Source organism: Ambystoma mexicanum, chromosome 2p (assembly GCF_040938575.1).
Source record: "Ambystoma mexicanum isolate Mex_15411 chromosome 2p, UKY_AmexF1_1, whole genome shotgun sequence".
In the NCBI taxonomy this organism is placed as follows: Eukaryota; Metazoa; Chordata; class Amphibia; order Caudata; family Ambystomatidae; genus Ambystoma; species Ambystoma mexicanum.
In genome coordinates, this window is record NC_090923.1 from 382,056,881 (window position 1) to 382,071,058 (window position 14,178).

The 14,178-nt window shown below is 45.4% G+C and overlaps 1 protein-coding gene across 2 annotated transcripts in view; it reads right to left on the reverse strand.

Annotated features, from left to right (window-relative positions):
• The window catches only part of PTPRG (protein tyrosine phosphatase receptor type G), a 1,528,043-nt gene that overhangs the window by 589,406 nt on the left and 924,459 nt on the right, over nucleotides 1–14,178 (reverse strand). The window lies entirely within an intron of this gene.

Here is a 14,178-nt window from a genome sequence, read left to right on the forward strand (position 1 = left end):
CTTAAAGATACAACAGCCAACTAACACATGATGCAGGTGTAGCACAGTGCACAATTCCCCTGCCAATCAACGCACACATCCACCTAAACATCGAAATGGGTAATCATTTGGGAAATGTCATCCATAGATGCAAGTTCTACCAGTGATGCTTGCACATGAAGGAAACTAGACATGCACATTATGATACCAGAAGAAAAGAGTCACTTCACCAACTGCTTCATGCAAGGAAAACTGTGCTTAGCCACAATCATACAATCTCCATTTGGATATAGATCACAGTACACACTACATTAAGCAATGCACCTGTCGTTACGACCTCAGTAAAAACCGAATGGCAAACCAGGTCTGGGAAATGTGCCAGTCAATGTCCTCCAAGGCTCATTTTGTTAAACGGCATGGCTAGCAATTGTCTAGACTGAATTGGTGTTTAGCATGCACTGCATCTGTACAGCCAACTATATATATTGCTGCATGCACACTTAACACATATGCTGCTAATCATTGAGTTAGTCATCGCAACAATTTCACTACTCACCATACTGCTCACTGCTTGCCAACACACAGCTGAATTTCACTCTTTGTAATTGCCTGTATACCATGCACATAGCCACATAGAGACTGTTGGTGTGCACAAACACAGAACACAGAGCTAGATTGAAACATTGTGTTGGCGGCACACTTTCATGGCTCGTTTACACTACAACCAGGCATATACAACATAGAAATGAATGATATTGCTATCAGGCATAGAACTAAGTTATATTCAACCGCAACTGCATAGTTGACTCAATGTTTTGCCTGCTACCAAACACATAGCTAGATCAACTTGACTGCATTTATACAGGCGTCCATAACAACTCTTAATATCGATACATGAAGACCTAGAGTACAGCCAGATTTGATTCCTTGATACGCACTTGTATGCCAAACAAATTAGAAGTCTTTCTCATAGTGCTTTGCTCATACCATCTGCACGATAGATTAACTACCTTTTACACCTGCTAAACTTCTGCATAGCTCCATCATGTGCCTATCTCCATAGCATTTAGGGAGGTTGAAACAGTGTCTGTGCCTACATAATATCTTCAGATTTATAACTGCTGCCTAGACTCTGAGTACATATTGAGTTAAGTTATAGTTGTGCCTATGTATCAAACGCATACAGGCTTTGCATACCAATCACCTACAGACCTTAACTCACTGTGCTATCCCCATAATAACTGTAGCTCATGGTATGTCATCTACGCCGCCAATGCATAACTGGTTGGAATCCTCATAATACACAAGCTAAATCACCACACCTACTTTACCTATTCTGTCCTACTCAGTCCACTCAATGCAACTAGGCCCCTCACATAGAATATCAGACACAAACAATTCCTCAAAATATGGAATCCTAGGCATATACACTGCTATACCAAAGGAACCCTTTCCATAACAGACTCTGGGAAAATATCTGTGTAGTCTACAAGCAAATTGTCGTATAGTATCCTTGGAACAGTTCCATAATCTCCCAACTAACTATAAGGAAATCCTTAAACAAACCATAAACGCAGGCCTGCAGAAAATCATAAGGTATATTTCACTCCTCCTACCTCACCCTACCATATCACCCCCTCATCCTGATTCTCAATAGGCGCATTAAAGAAAACAAAAAGATGGGAGAATTAGAAGGGAAGGAAGAAAAAGTAGAGAATTGGAAGCGGCCCTCACCACCTCTCCGATCAGGCATCCCGAGACTCTACAGGCATCCCAATACCTCACCTCAAGAGAACATTGACAGGTTTTATCTCCAGATAACACATGAACCACATTACTACCCGCGGTAATGTATGGATGGTACTCCATCCATCCTTTCATCCTTCCATCCCTCGACACCCGGCACCATATACCACAACCACGCAGCAGGAACTGAGAGATGTGTCAGATCCCAAAAAGAGCCTCCTAAGCCTCTTTGAATCTGAAAGCATTAATGTGGTGCCCGAAGAAATTAATAACCCAACAGGACTGACTCGAGTAGCTACACGCACCCAGAAATGACAGTCACACGATGCCTCCTGTTCTAAGCAAATTCGGTCTCCAAGCACTCCTTGAATAAAATGTTACCTTCTCTCTGAAGACCAGATAGATTTACTCTTCATCACAGAAATTTGGCTCTCTGATTATCAGTTATCAGTGTGAGAATCCTATCAGGCTTCAAGACCATCTGTGATAATTACAACTATAGGAGAGGAGGTGTCCCATCTCTGGTGCACAGACTCCTTCATAATCTCAAAACCCTCCTAGACTGTGAATCACTCATTCTGACCTGCTCCATTTCTCCCACAGCTATACTAATGTTCCCCAAATCTACAGACATCCCTCATACGGCCAGCATTTTCCAGACAAACACTGCCATCCTATCCGTAGTTCGCCAGCTACTAACTATACCTGGAGATGTCAATATCTGGTTCTAGATAGAAGATTATGCTATTAAAAAGCCACTGGGATCAAAACTTGCTGCACCACACCTCAAAAAGAGGGTTAAGGATCGCACCCACATATAGCTGGACACACTATGCATGGCTTTTTTTGTAATGAAAACAATCACATCTGCTCCCCAGTCCCATCTCCTCTCAGGGTTGGGGATCACTTATCTGTCCTCTTTTCAATTTTCAAAGAGACAGCATGCTTTGCAGGACCTTCAAAAGAACCATCAACCAAGACCAGACCATCCACCAACTCCCTACTACAAATAATAGAAGCAACCAAATCTATTGTCCCCCACAGATGGGCCAGAAACCAAATTGGATGCAAAATTCTGCCACATGCACAACAGAATTATTCCATGTTGGACTTTATTGCTCCAAGACAACTCTTTGAAGAAAAACAACCAAATGGTTCACCACCCACACTAAGTCACGTATAAAAAGTAATTAGGAAACTGGAGAAAATCTGAAGAATAAACCACCTACACTAGCAAAGTGTGCCTACCATCCACAGTTATGCTTTTTGCAATACTGAAGTACATTAAGCAAAGAAAGCACAATACTCAAAACATATTGATTTGGCGCATCACAGTGAAAGGGAAACTTATAAGATCAGAGAATTAAAAACCTGACGGCCTCCAATGCATACCTTAGCCCTACACTAAACAAGAGCTTTGTACCAGATTGCTGCCCATTTCAACCAAAAGATCCTCGAAATCCACAATCACTTTGACAATATAGTGGATAAAGGATGCTCGCGCCCCCATGCCACCAAAGAGATCCCCACCAACACCACCCACAGGATAGGAAGTTTTTGCCGCAGAAGAAATCTAAGCAAATTTCATCGGATCTTTTTTTGTCAGATTTGTTTTGCTGCAAATCTATGTGGGGTGGGTTTACGAGAATGATATAGAGGGCTTAAGAGGAGGTTGTGCGGGGGGCTAACCCCACATATTTGCAGCAAAATCTTCCTTTTTTAAAAAAAGGTCAATTGTACTACGATGAAAAAGATTCAACCACATCTCACAGAACCCCTCCCAACACCTAATCTCTATGCCGCTATCTGCAGAAGACCTACTATCCTTTTCCGGTATAATTGGGTCCCTCCACCGTGTTCATCTGGACTTACATGCTACCAGATAAATGCAACCCATCACGATCTCCGGAGGGTCGACTTTTCCCCAATCTTCACAAATAAATCATAAAATCTCCAGACCTAACACCCATCTTCCTACCCCACCTCAATGACTCCCATCAGCACTGGAAGAGCCAGCTCAGATGAAATCCGCATATATCAGACCTTTGCATAAAAAGCCCAGAGTGGAACGATTATGACCCCATCTGTCACACACCCTTCATCAGGAAACTTCTCGATAAATTCATATGTCGTCAACTCTGGGATTTTGGCAAAACAAGCCAAACCCTGAATGAGGCCCAGCATGAATTTAGACCTTCTATAAGTACAGAAGCAGCTCTGTCCTCCTTCTGGGATATACTTAAAAACAGTGTGGCTGAAAACCTGAGTGTGCGGTCAACCTGGAGCTCAACCTGCTAGACAACTCACCACTTTTGACACCATCCATTACAAAGAACCTCCTAAAAACACTGGGATATCTTGGCATTGAAGTAACAGCTTTACACTGGACCACCTCTTTCCTCATGGCTGGTAAATCAACCACTATATTGGGTCTCTGCAATTCCCAGTCTCGCCCATTTACCTCACTTCTACTACTATTCAGATGACACAAATCTACACATTTATGAACCACCCATCACCAAATGCCCCCAACATAAAAAACTGCCTAGCACAGGCGGACGCATGGATGACAAAACACAAGACTAAAACTCAACCCTACCAAAATAGAACTGATGCTCTGTTATTCTCCAGTTTCAAACTGCACCACAATCCCTTGGCCTGACGAGATGGGCCTTTGCCCATCCAATCCACCACAGTAAGGAATCTTGGAACCACAATGAACTACAGCCTCACTCTTGACCTGCAGGTCAAAGGCATTGTTAGAAGCGGGTTCTCCCAGCTGTGCATGACATGCCACATCTTAACTTAATATTCACCCACAGGGCCATGGTCATGGTCAGAATTTCTCGGATACTATCCAAACTAGCCACACTGCCTCCATCTCAGACTCCCAGATTACCTAATAAGGAAACTTCAAACAGTTCAAAATGCAGCAGCAAGACTAATTCTCACAATTAAGCTATTTGAACATAGCACACAAGCATTACGTATATTCCACTGGCTACCCATCAAAAAAATTGTTAATTTCAAAACCTTGTGCATCACCCATTGTTCATACCACAGAGGTGGCACTTCCTCCTTCAGAACTAAGTTTCAACACTACACTACTTCCAGAACACATGGGTCCAGCAATGCTGCATAAATACTAGCCCCCAACTTCAACAAGAAACGGCAAGGTTGATCCTCTTTCAGTTTTGGCCACAAAACTGGAACACCCTACCCAAACCTCTCCGCCTGGAGGAGAACTACCTGACTTTCAGGAAACTGCTTAAGACTTGGTTTTTTAGACAGTCACTTTGAAAGAAATTAAAAATAATTGCAACCAACAACAGTCGATTTTCCAGAAACTTGGCCTAATTTACGACAAGCAATTTTTGAAACTCTTGGCACTACCATCTGGTATGATTCATGGAACCCCTGATGCATGACAATGGTCCGCACCTTAATCTCTGTCATATCTACCGCCAATAGCCAGGACGGGACAACACCCTCATGCCCCCTCAACTAACTCCTCATTACTAAAATAGTGTATCCTTACACCTCCCACACTCATACAATCCTACAAACTACCCCCTATGTCTAGTGTACTTAGAAGATGGATAGCGTCTGAATCTGTTAACAACCATGTTAATGTTGGCACTCTACAATAGAGAGGCTGTCCATACGGATAACCAGGCCCGTTGGCATCAACCACAAACAGATGTTCATATTGGCACACAGATAACGGGTACTTCCAACCTGCATCCATCGGCACAAAAAGTTTCTGCATCTGCCTTCCCACTATCCTACTAACACACCCTGCGCTCTTTTCTTACATCGCCATGCGCAGCGAGGCTAACATAGGCAGAAAAGCACTATATAAGACCACTTCACATTATTATGAAATTGCCCAGTAAAGCACCTGGAATCTTCCTGAGACTCCAAGTATTCCAACAAAACAATTGCAAACGCACTCCTTGCTTTCAGCAAACCAGAGTGTCTCTGGCCACAGTTTTCAGTGTTCAAGCAACATATATTTCCCTTAAAAGAGGTAGGGTAAGGTGTGGGGGTGTGCGTGTTCGACCTTCGGACCCCCCATCCCCTACATTATCCACTCCCTTTGAGCAACAATAGATAGGATGGACAAACTGCTTGAATTGCCTTCCACACAGCTGCAGATAGCATTAGGAGTGGTACCTGCTCTATCCAATTGCATGTCCATGTACATACACAACAGTGAATTCCACACCACCTTTCACTTGACAGCATGAAATAATAGCGGCTTGTAGGCCTGGGGGACTGACCTATATCAACAATTCCATGTCCAACCGTTAACGTTTAAAAGACAGTGGCCTTCACCCAGGCGCTGCACTGCAGCTCAGATTCACCCGGGCACTACAAAGCAATTGGGGCACCATCTTTCTCGCAAGGGATGGACTCTAATCATTCTCTAGGGCCATGGCCAGGAACTTGCACTCTTCAGCACCTGAACGACCCAACACCCAAAAACACACATTACAGGTATAGTCGAGTGCCCCATTTCCCGCCAATCAACGTACATATCAATAAAAGGCATCCCCCGAAATTCTATATGGGAATTCCTTTATTTATTTTGAGGTTACTGATTTTTATTTGGAGTACACAATGAACATTTATCACAGCAATTTAGAGATCAGATGAGAATAGACCCAAGGATGTTGCTCTCCATAGGCGATCATTGAGGTGTGCAAGGATCAGAAAGTCCGAGGAAGAAACAGAAGTACCCAGTTAAGAACTACGAGGCAATTGAGTTATGTGGATTCACGGGGTTAAAAGTAAGCCAGGAGCTAACAATGGCAATAAGAATAGACATATGCACACAGCGCTAGGTTAGTGAAGACATGGGGTGCAGCACACACACCCAACTCTGTGCTCTTCAAACAGAGAAATGCTATGTTCCAGCAGATCTTCTGCTCCTAGTAATGGAAATCCGCACCAACAGCATGGCAGGGTCACCCACCACACTGTCAGTGGGTGATATCAACACTGCAGCATTGATGCCCATGAGTAACTGCCTCAACTTTAGAAGGGGGTTCCCAAGACTGCTACAAAGGGAATGCAGTTTGTGACTGCAGTCCAGAAAAGGGCTCAGAGGGTCACTGTGACCCAGCTTTCCCCCGCAAGCACACGCTGGGCATGCACTCCACTTGTGAACTATCTTGCAGGTGGCACAAATTCAGAAGGTACCCCCCTTAACCTGCAACCTTTGTCAATGCCAGGCATGATCATCTGGGGTACAGCCCCCCATACAGTTGAGGCAGCTTCCCTTTTTCGATGCCGGTCTGCAAAGCTATCCAGAATGCAATCAGTACAACGGGTGGGATCCTGCAGTCCTTTGTGACAAATCAAACTGTGCCTCCCGCAGTGCACAGTGTGCCATGTGCACAGTGGTCACAGCTTCCGCAGGACGGCTCACCAAGTCCAAATCCATAGCATCGTTATACAATACAAGCTAAATGGCTTTGACCCGAAGGGTGATCTGATGAAAAGGCCATGTCCTTGGGCGTGCTGTCTCTAGTACAGATGGGCATGGGTTGAACGGTGCTAGAAGGATGCATTCAGTTTTTATGGTAGGATTTCTAATCACTTCAACCTTTCAGTCTCGCCATGACGTACACAACATCCAGGCAGCACCCATTGTTTGTGTGCCGAAGGATAATGCAATATTCCACCCAAGGAAATCAGAAGCGAAGAGCCATTGCAAGGACACAAAAGGTCGGACTAAGCGTGGCACATTATTCCTGAACGCACCTTTCACCAGAGATGGCCAGGTAAAGAACACCCGGCCTCTATTGTGCCAACTGTTCCTGTACAAGACAAACATTGCTGGAAAAAAGTACATTCACAATAGATTGTCAGAGCTATGCTCGTGGACAATCTCGATAGGCCAAATGTATGCCTCACAAACATAACTGGAATGAATGATAGGCTTTGTTAACAGAATTTGTTACAGCCAAGGCCGCCTGATGGCATCTTGGTGCTAAAGGGACCGTAAGTAACCAGCAAGGGCAGGGCCAGATCTGAATTTAAATAGTTGAGTCTTCAGGCCAAAGTGTGATCATATGGCAAAGAAAACAAACAGCAGGTAAGACACCTGAAGCAGGGAACATAAGCAAAAGTTGACCAATGCAAAGATGAACTCGAGCACAAAATGACACTATGCAAATGAATGAGATTTTAGCTCAATAAAGGGTAATTCAATTGAAGAAACCCAATATAGGCTTTACCCGGAAAGACATCAAAAGTATTATGATACATTGTAAAAAGTGAAACTCAATCTTTGTGCTGTCTCACACACACAGACTCCATATATTTCAGGAGAGGCTTATCACAGGGGATCTATAACTAAGAACTTGGAGTGATGGTGAGGATACAGCATTCCTCAGAGGACTTCCTATCTAGCTGTGATTCTATGGCAAGACAGGAGGCTCCTATTATGCATAACAATATTTACTCTGACATCACAACAGCATAGAAGAAAAAAAACTTTTGTATAAAAACTTTTTGAACAAGAACTCAAAACAGTTCCAATAATACCATATAAAACATCCCAATCCAAAATGGAGGACAGGCCATGCCCCCCAGTGTAACCAATGGGCATAGAGCCAGTTCCATATATGTCCCTTTCTCTAACACCAACTCCTCTTTCTTTGCTGCGGACACCACAGCTAAGTCACTCCTCCTAGCTCTTGCCTTACTGTTGGTATATGGAGTTTAGAGTGTTACTTTAGGTCATATTGAAAGAGTTTTTTGTGATTTATTACATTGTACCAGTGAAATTGTCATTTCTTTTATGTTTGCATTTGTAGTTTGCTGAGAGCCGCGTTCGAACGCGGACCTCCAGGTCAGAGGGATACTTTGTAGCGGCGCTCCGTGTGGAGTGTTCGGCTCGTTAATTGTTTATTTTCTTCCTGCCTACAGCGGCGTTCGTGCCGAGTATTCATTATAAATTGGTTGCGCCGCTTGCCTCATTTAAACCCAGGCAGCGACGCGTGAAGTGCGTTTCCCTCAGGAGAGGGTTTGTTTATAGTTACGCGGCTGCCTCTCTGGAGTCCGCGCGCTCTCACTCAGCTTTGGTTTGTGATGCGCGAGGTCTGTTAAAGAAGCGTAGCTTCTTACCGACGCACGTCACTGCAGATAATACTGACTGTTTGATGCAAATTCTACTTCACACGCGTTGCGTGCGTTTCCTTGTGTACGCTGCTCGCGAATGGTATAAGGGGCACACAGGCTAGGCCTGTTTTGGTGGAAATCACCTGATAAGGTGTTTGTGTGTAGAAAACCCTCCCATTTATGTGTTCCCTACTAGTTATTGGTTTTTATTTCTCTTTTGAATAGCCTGCTGGGCTATCTCCACTCCTGTCACACTGCTAGGGTGCATTTGAATAATAGCCTGCTCGGCTGCCTCCAGTTTCTGACACCCAGATAGGGTTATGCAGATATTTATTGGCCTGCTCAGATAATGTGGTTCAATTGCACGCAGCCTGCTCGGCTTTGGTGGTTGGAAGTTCACACTTCTGTGGTGTCAAGATATTGATAAGACTGTCATGGAAAAGAATATGGTTGCAGCTTCAGCAGATGCCAGTACGCAGGTGCGGCCTTCAAAGAAAACTGATAATGTGGAAGACCAGTCTAGTCAACAGCCGTCTGTGGCACAAGCTATCCAGTCTTCCCTGGATTCAGCTGTGTCTGGTCTTAACGATACGCTAGCTTCAGCGTTTGATGGGCTGATCAACAGCATCACTGATTTTCACCCCTCTCAGGGTGCTGGTCCCTCTGTCAAGCCTCAGAACCCTAAAAAATGTACTATGAAAACTAAACATATTTCAGGACAACTCAGTCCTTGCCCTGTCTCGTCCCCTAGCAGAGCTCAGAAGTGCAGGCGAGACGAGTCCCAGCAACCCCTCTCCTCCACCCCTTGGCCATCGCACGCACAGCTCCCTGCAGCAGTATCCCCTATACCTATTTCTACCTCAGATACCTCTGAGGACTCTGATTCGCTCCCTAAGAGGCGCAAAAAGAAGGTGGCCCAAATCCCTGCGCAAAAGGGTCCAGTACTAGATATTAATGGTGTTCCATTTTTTGACCCTGCCCTCATAACACCCTAGATCAGCAGAGTGGCAACCTTCTCTGGAGGTTTCTTCATTCCTAGAGTATTGGATCAGGCGTCCATTACCTAAAGGGGATAGGAGTAAGATGAGGTCTGAAAGCCCGAGGCCAGTCCTTCTAGACAAAGTAGCTTGTACCCCCGAGATAGACCAGCCTATGGCAGTGTTCCTTACTCAGAAGGGAAAAGACCCCAAAAAGGGGGTTGACAAGACCTGGCGTAACTGTCAGGATAAGCTTTTGGATGTGTTTGGCCCTGTAACACAAATCTTTGAAATGGCTGAGGAGGCTGCGTCCTCCAATTCCCCTGTTGATGTAAATGTTTTAAGGGGTTGGAGGACTGTATGCCTGCTCGGCAATGCAAATGCCTCAATCTCTAAAGAGAGGTGCAAGTCCTTGCTAATGAGACTGGATTCCAAATTAGCGGACATGTCAGAGAGAGAAGCAGGACCTTCTGCCCAAGGAAACTTGTTTGGGGATAGTTTCTTGAAAGACCTTTCGGCATATGTACTTACGTTTACAGCTTTGGATAAAGCTCAGACCAATATTAGAAAAGGTGTTTTTGCATAAGGTTTCCTCCCCACCCCCCAAGGCCAGACGAGGCAGAGCCTGCTCTTCCGGCCACTTCTCCCAGGGCCATTCCCGTCCCCGTCAGTTTGCTTCCAGAGCAGCACAGAATTCCTCCTCTGCTCGGGAGCAAATAACCAAATTTTCCCTCAACACAACACGGGTTGGAGAGGACGTGGAGCAAGAGGTTCCAGGAGGTCCAAAGGAGCATCAGGTACTTTCTCAAGTGTTAAGAGTTTTTTCCCACAGAGGTCTAGGGGGCAGACTAGCCAGGTTCCTCCCACAGTGGGAGTCCCTCACATCAGACCCCTGGGTGTTAGTCCAAGGTTATCGCATAGAATTTTATTCCCCTCCTTGCCAGCTCTCAGCTCCACACCCATTAGTTTTCGACGAGGTAAAACAAGCTCTAATAGATGTGGAGGTCAAGGACCTCATCTCCAAGGGAGCGGTTGTCCCGGCCTCTTACAGGGCCTCTCAGTTTCTGAGTACCATTTTCCTAGTTCCCAAACCAGACCAGGGGTTTCGCCCAGTGATAAATCTAAAGGCCCTAAATTCCTTTGTAGCATACCACCACATCAAGATGGAGGGAATCCATCTTCTCAGGGACACCCTTCTCCCAGCAGACTGGATGGTCAAGTTGGATCTCAAGGATGGTTACCTAGTAGTTCCTGTGTTCTCTCCACACCAAGAGTTTCTCCAGTTTCAGTGCGGGGGGGGCTCGGGTTTGGCAATTTGCCTCCCTCCCGTTTGACCTGTCTTCAGCCCCATGGTGCTTCACCAAGTTGATGAATCCTGTGATGGCTCTTCTCAGGTCCAAGGGGATTTGAATAATTATATATCTCGATGACATGCTCCTGTTAGCCCAGAATTCTCAGGATCTGCGCTCACCTGCAATTTACGGTGACTCATCTTCAGAGTCTGGGGTTTGTATTAAATGTCAAGAAGTCCATATTGCAGCCTACGCAATGTATCCAGTTTCTCGGCTTCGATATAGATTCAAAGTGTTGCATCCTTCTCCTCCCAGACTCCAGGTTAACCAGGATAAGGAAGGATTCGGGTTATCCTCAAGAAAGAAAAAATGTCTCTCAGATTGTTGGCCAGAATAGTAGGGATGTTGTCAGCATCCATTCAAGCTATTTTCCCAGCCCCCTCTTCACTACAGAGCATTGCAACGTCTGAAGGCTCGACATCTGCGCAGATGTCTTTCTTATTCTCAGATGGTGGTGCTCTCCCCAGAAGCCAGGTTGGAGCTCCTTTGGTGGCTCAGACACATGGATGCGTGGAATGGGAAAGCAATTGTTGGTCCCTCTCCAGATGTAGTGCTGGAATCCGATGCCAGCAGAGCGGGTTGGGGAGCCAGGCTGGGTCAGGTGTCCACAGGGGGAAAATGGTCCGAACAGGAGAGAGAGCTCCATATCAACTGTCTGGAATTGTTAGCGGGGTCCTTTGCAGTCCGCAGTTTTCTCAGGGATCAAGGGAATTGTTATGTTCTCCGCATGGACAATGTTTCGGCAGCGAGATATGTCAATCATTTGGGAGGGACCAGATCCAAGGTCCTAGCAGATCTGGCAAGGGACTTTTGGCATTTTTGCCTTGATCGCAATATTTGAATAAAGGCAGAATACCTTACAGGGATCAGCAACGAGGTAGCGGATTGGAACTCCAGACACCTTCTAGACAGGAGCGACTGGATGTTGGACAGAGGTCTCTTTGCCAAGATTGAATTTCTGTGGGGTCCGTTTGCAGTGGATCTGTTTGCCTCAAGGCTAAACTGCCAGGTGCCCAGGTTCTACAGTTGGAGACCAGATCCTGGCACTCTAGCTACAGATGCGTTCCTACAGGATTGGTCAAGTCAGAGGTTGTACGCCTTCCCTCCTTTTGCGATGATAGCCAGGGTATTGGTTCAGGTTCGCAGACAGCCAGCCACGCTAGTAATACTAACCTCCTTTTGGCCTTCCCAAATTTGGTTCCCAGCTCTCCTAGAGTTGTCAGACATTCCTCGTCTTCTTCCCCTTCATCCACAGTTGTTAACGAACCCGGGAGGTTTGCCTCACGAGCTGGTCCTTCAGGGGCACCTATCCCTTATGGCTTGGAAGATTTCAGCTCTTCCTGGTGCTTCCAAGGGCTTTCGCAAGACTGTCAGTCATCGGGGACTCTTGGGCCCCCTCTACAAAATTGAGATACCCTTCAGCTTAGAGCCGCTGGGTTAGCTGGTGTGTGGTTAGGCACCTCGATCCCATTTCTGCCCCTCCTGTAGAGGTGGTTAATTTTCTGGTAGAGTTATTTAAAGAAAGCAGAGTTTATAGAACCATTAATGGCTTCCGATCTGCTATATCAGCGGGGCACCTTTTGGTAAAAGGGGAACCGGTAGGCAGACTTTTTTGTGCACAGAGCACTTAAATCTATTTGTATTAAATTCCCTCCAAAGCCCAAGTATTCAGTCCTTTGGGATATTAATATGGTATTAGATCTATTCCGAGCCTGGGTCCCGAATGAGGATCTGTCCTTGCAACAGTTATTTTCCAAGCTAGCAATGTTGTTGTGCTTGATATCTATTAAGAGAGTGTCTGATATCAGAGCTTTAGATGTGGACACAGTTCATGTTCGGTTGGCGGGAGAGTTCAGGTTGCGCCTATTTCCGCTGGGATCATCACTCTTCGTGCTACGCGGATGATTTCTGCAGTGAACATCCACAAGGGAGCAGCATCAGAAAGAGGAGTGGTGTTGGAGAAAGGGACATTTATGGAACTGGCTCTATGCCCATTGGTTACACTGGGGGCATGACCTGTCCTCCATTTTGGATTGGGATGTTTTATATGGCATTATTGGAACTGTTTTGAGTTTTTGTTCAAAAAGTTTTTATACAAAAGTTTTTTCTTTGCTGCTGTGATGTCAGATTAAAGATTGTTATGCATTATATTCGCCTCCTTGTCTTTAATAGAATCTAAAGCCCCATCTCACGCTAGTGTGGGGGATTTTATATTATGGAGGCGTTATGGAGAAGGGGGGTGTTACGGTTTTGTGATAAATGTGACTGCCATATGGTTCTTGGTCGATGGACCTCTGAGTGTGGAATTTGGGTACAGACATGAGACAGCCCTCATTCTCACGCAGAGGCATGGCTTGGAAGGGAAGCTCACAATGGCCGCCGGCAGTCAGGATTCCCCTTTACCCAGGCCGGACAGTCCCTTATTTTCTAGCCAGTAGCTTGTGGGCCCGCTGGAAAACTCGCCAGGTTCTGTAGCTTTCTCTAAAGGAAAGGTGTCTTTATTTAGATAATTTAGAAACTTAGAAGTTTCTTAAAGTGCAAGTTTGAGTCCGATTTAGTTTCCGTTCCCTTTTTAAGCTAAACATTAAAATGTCACATTTGTATGCTCATGTAAGTTGTTAAGCATTAAGTATGCATTTTCAATTGACAAAATTGACATGGGTCAGAATCCAGCCATTATATCATGATTATATGTAACTTAAACGTATAGTTCTATAAGGCGTGTGTGTGTTGTGGGGAGGGGGGGTTCTTTTATTGGCTACAGGTGACCTGTGACATGAGTCCACTGCACCTTTTTGGAGTGCGGCCTACACAGCGCCTCCAAGCACTGCCCTGGAGAAAGCATATTACAGTGACAAGGCCATGGATGAATGTGTGCGGCTTGTCAACCATCGTTACACACATCAGGGTCTCGGGGTGCCTTCTCTAGCGGCTAATGCAACAACCCACAAAGCGCAGCCGAACGCCGCCGCAACATCATCAGTGAACTGGTA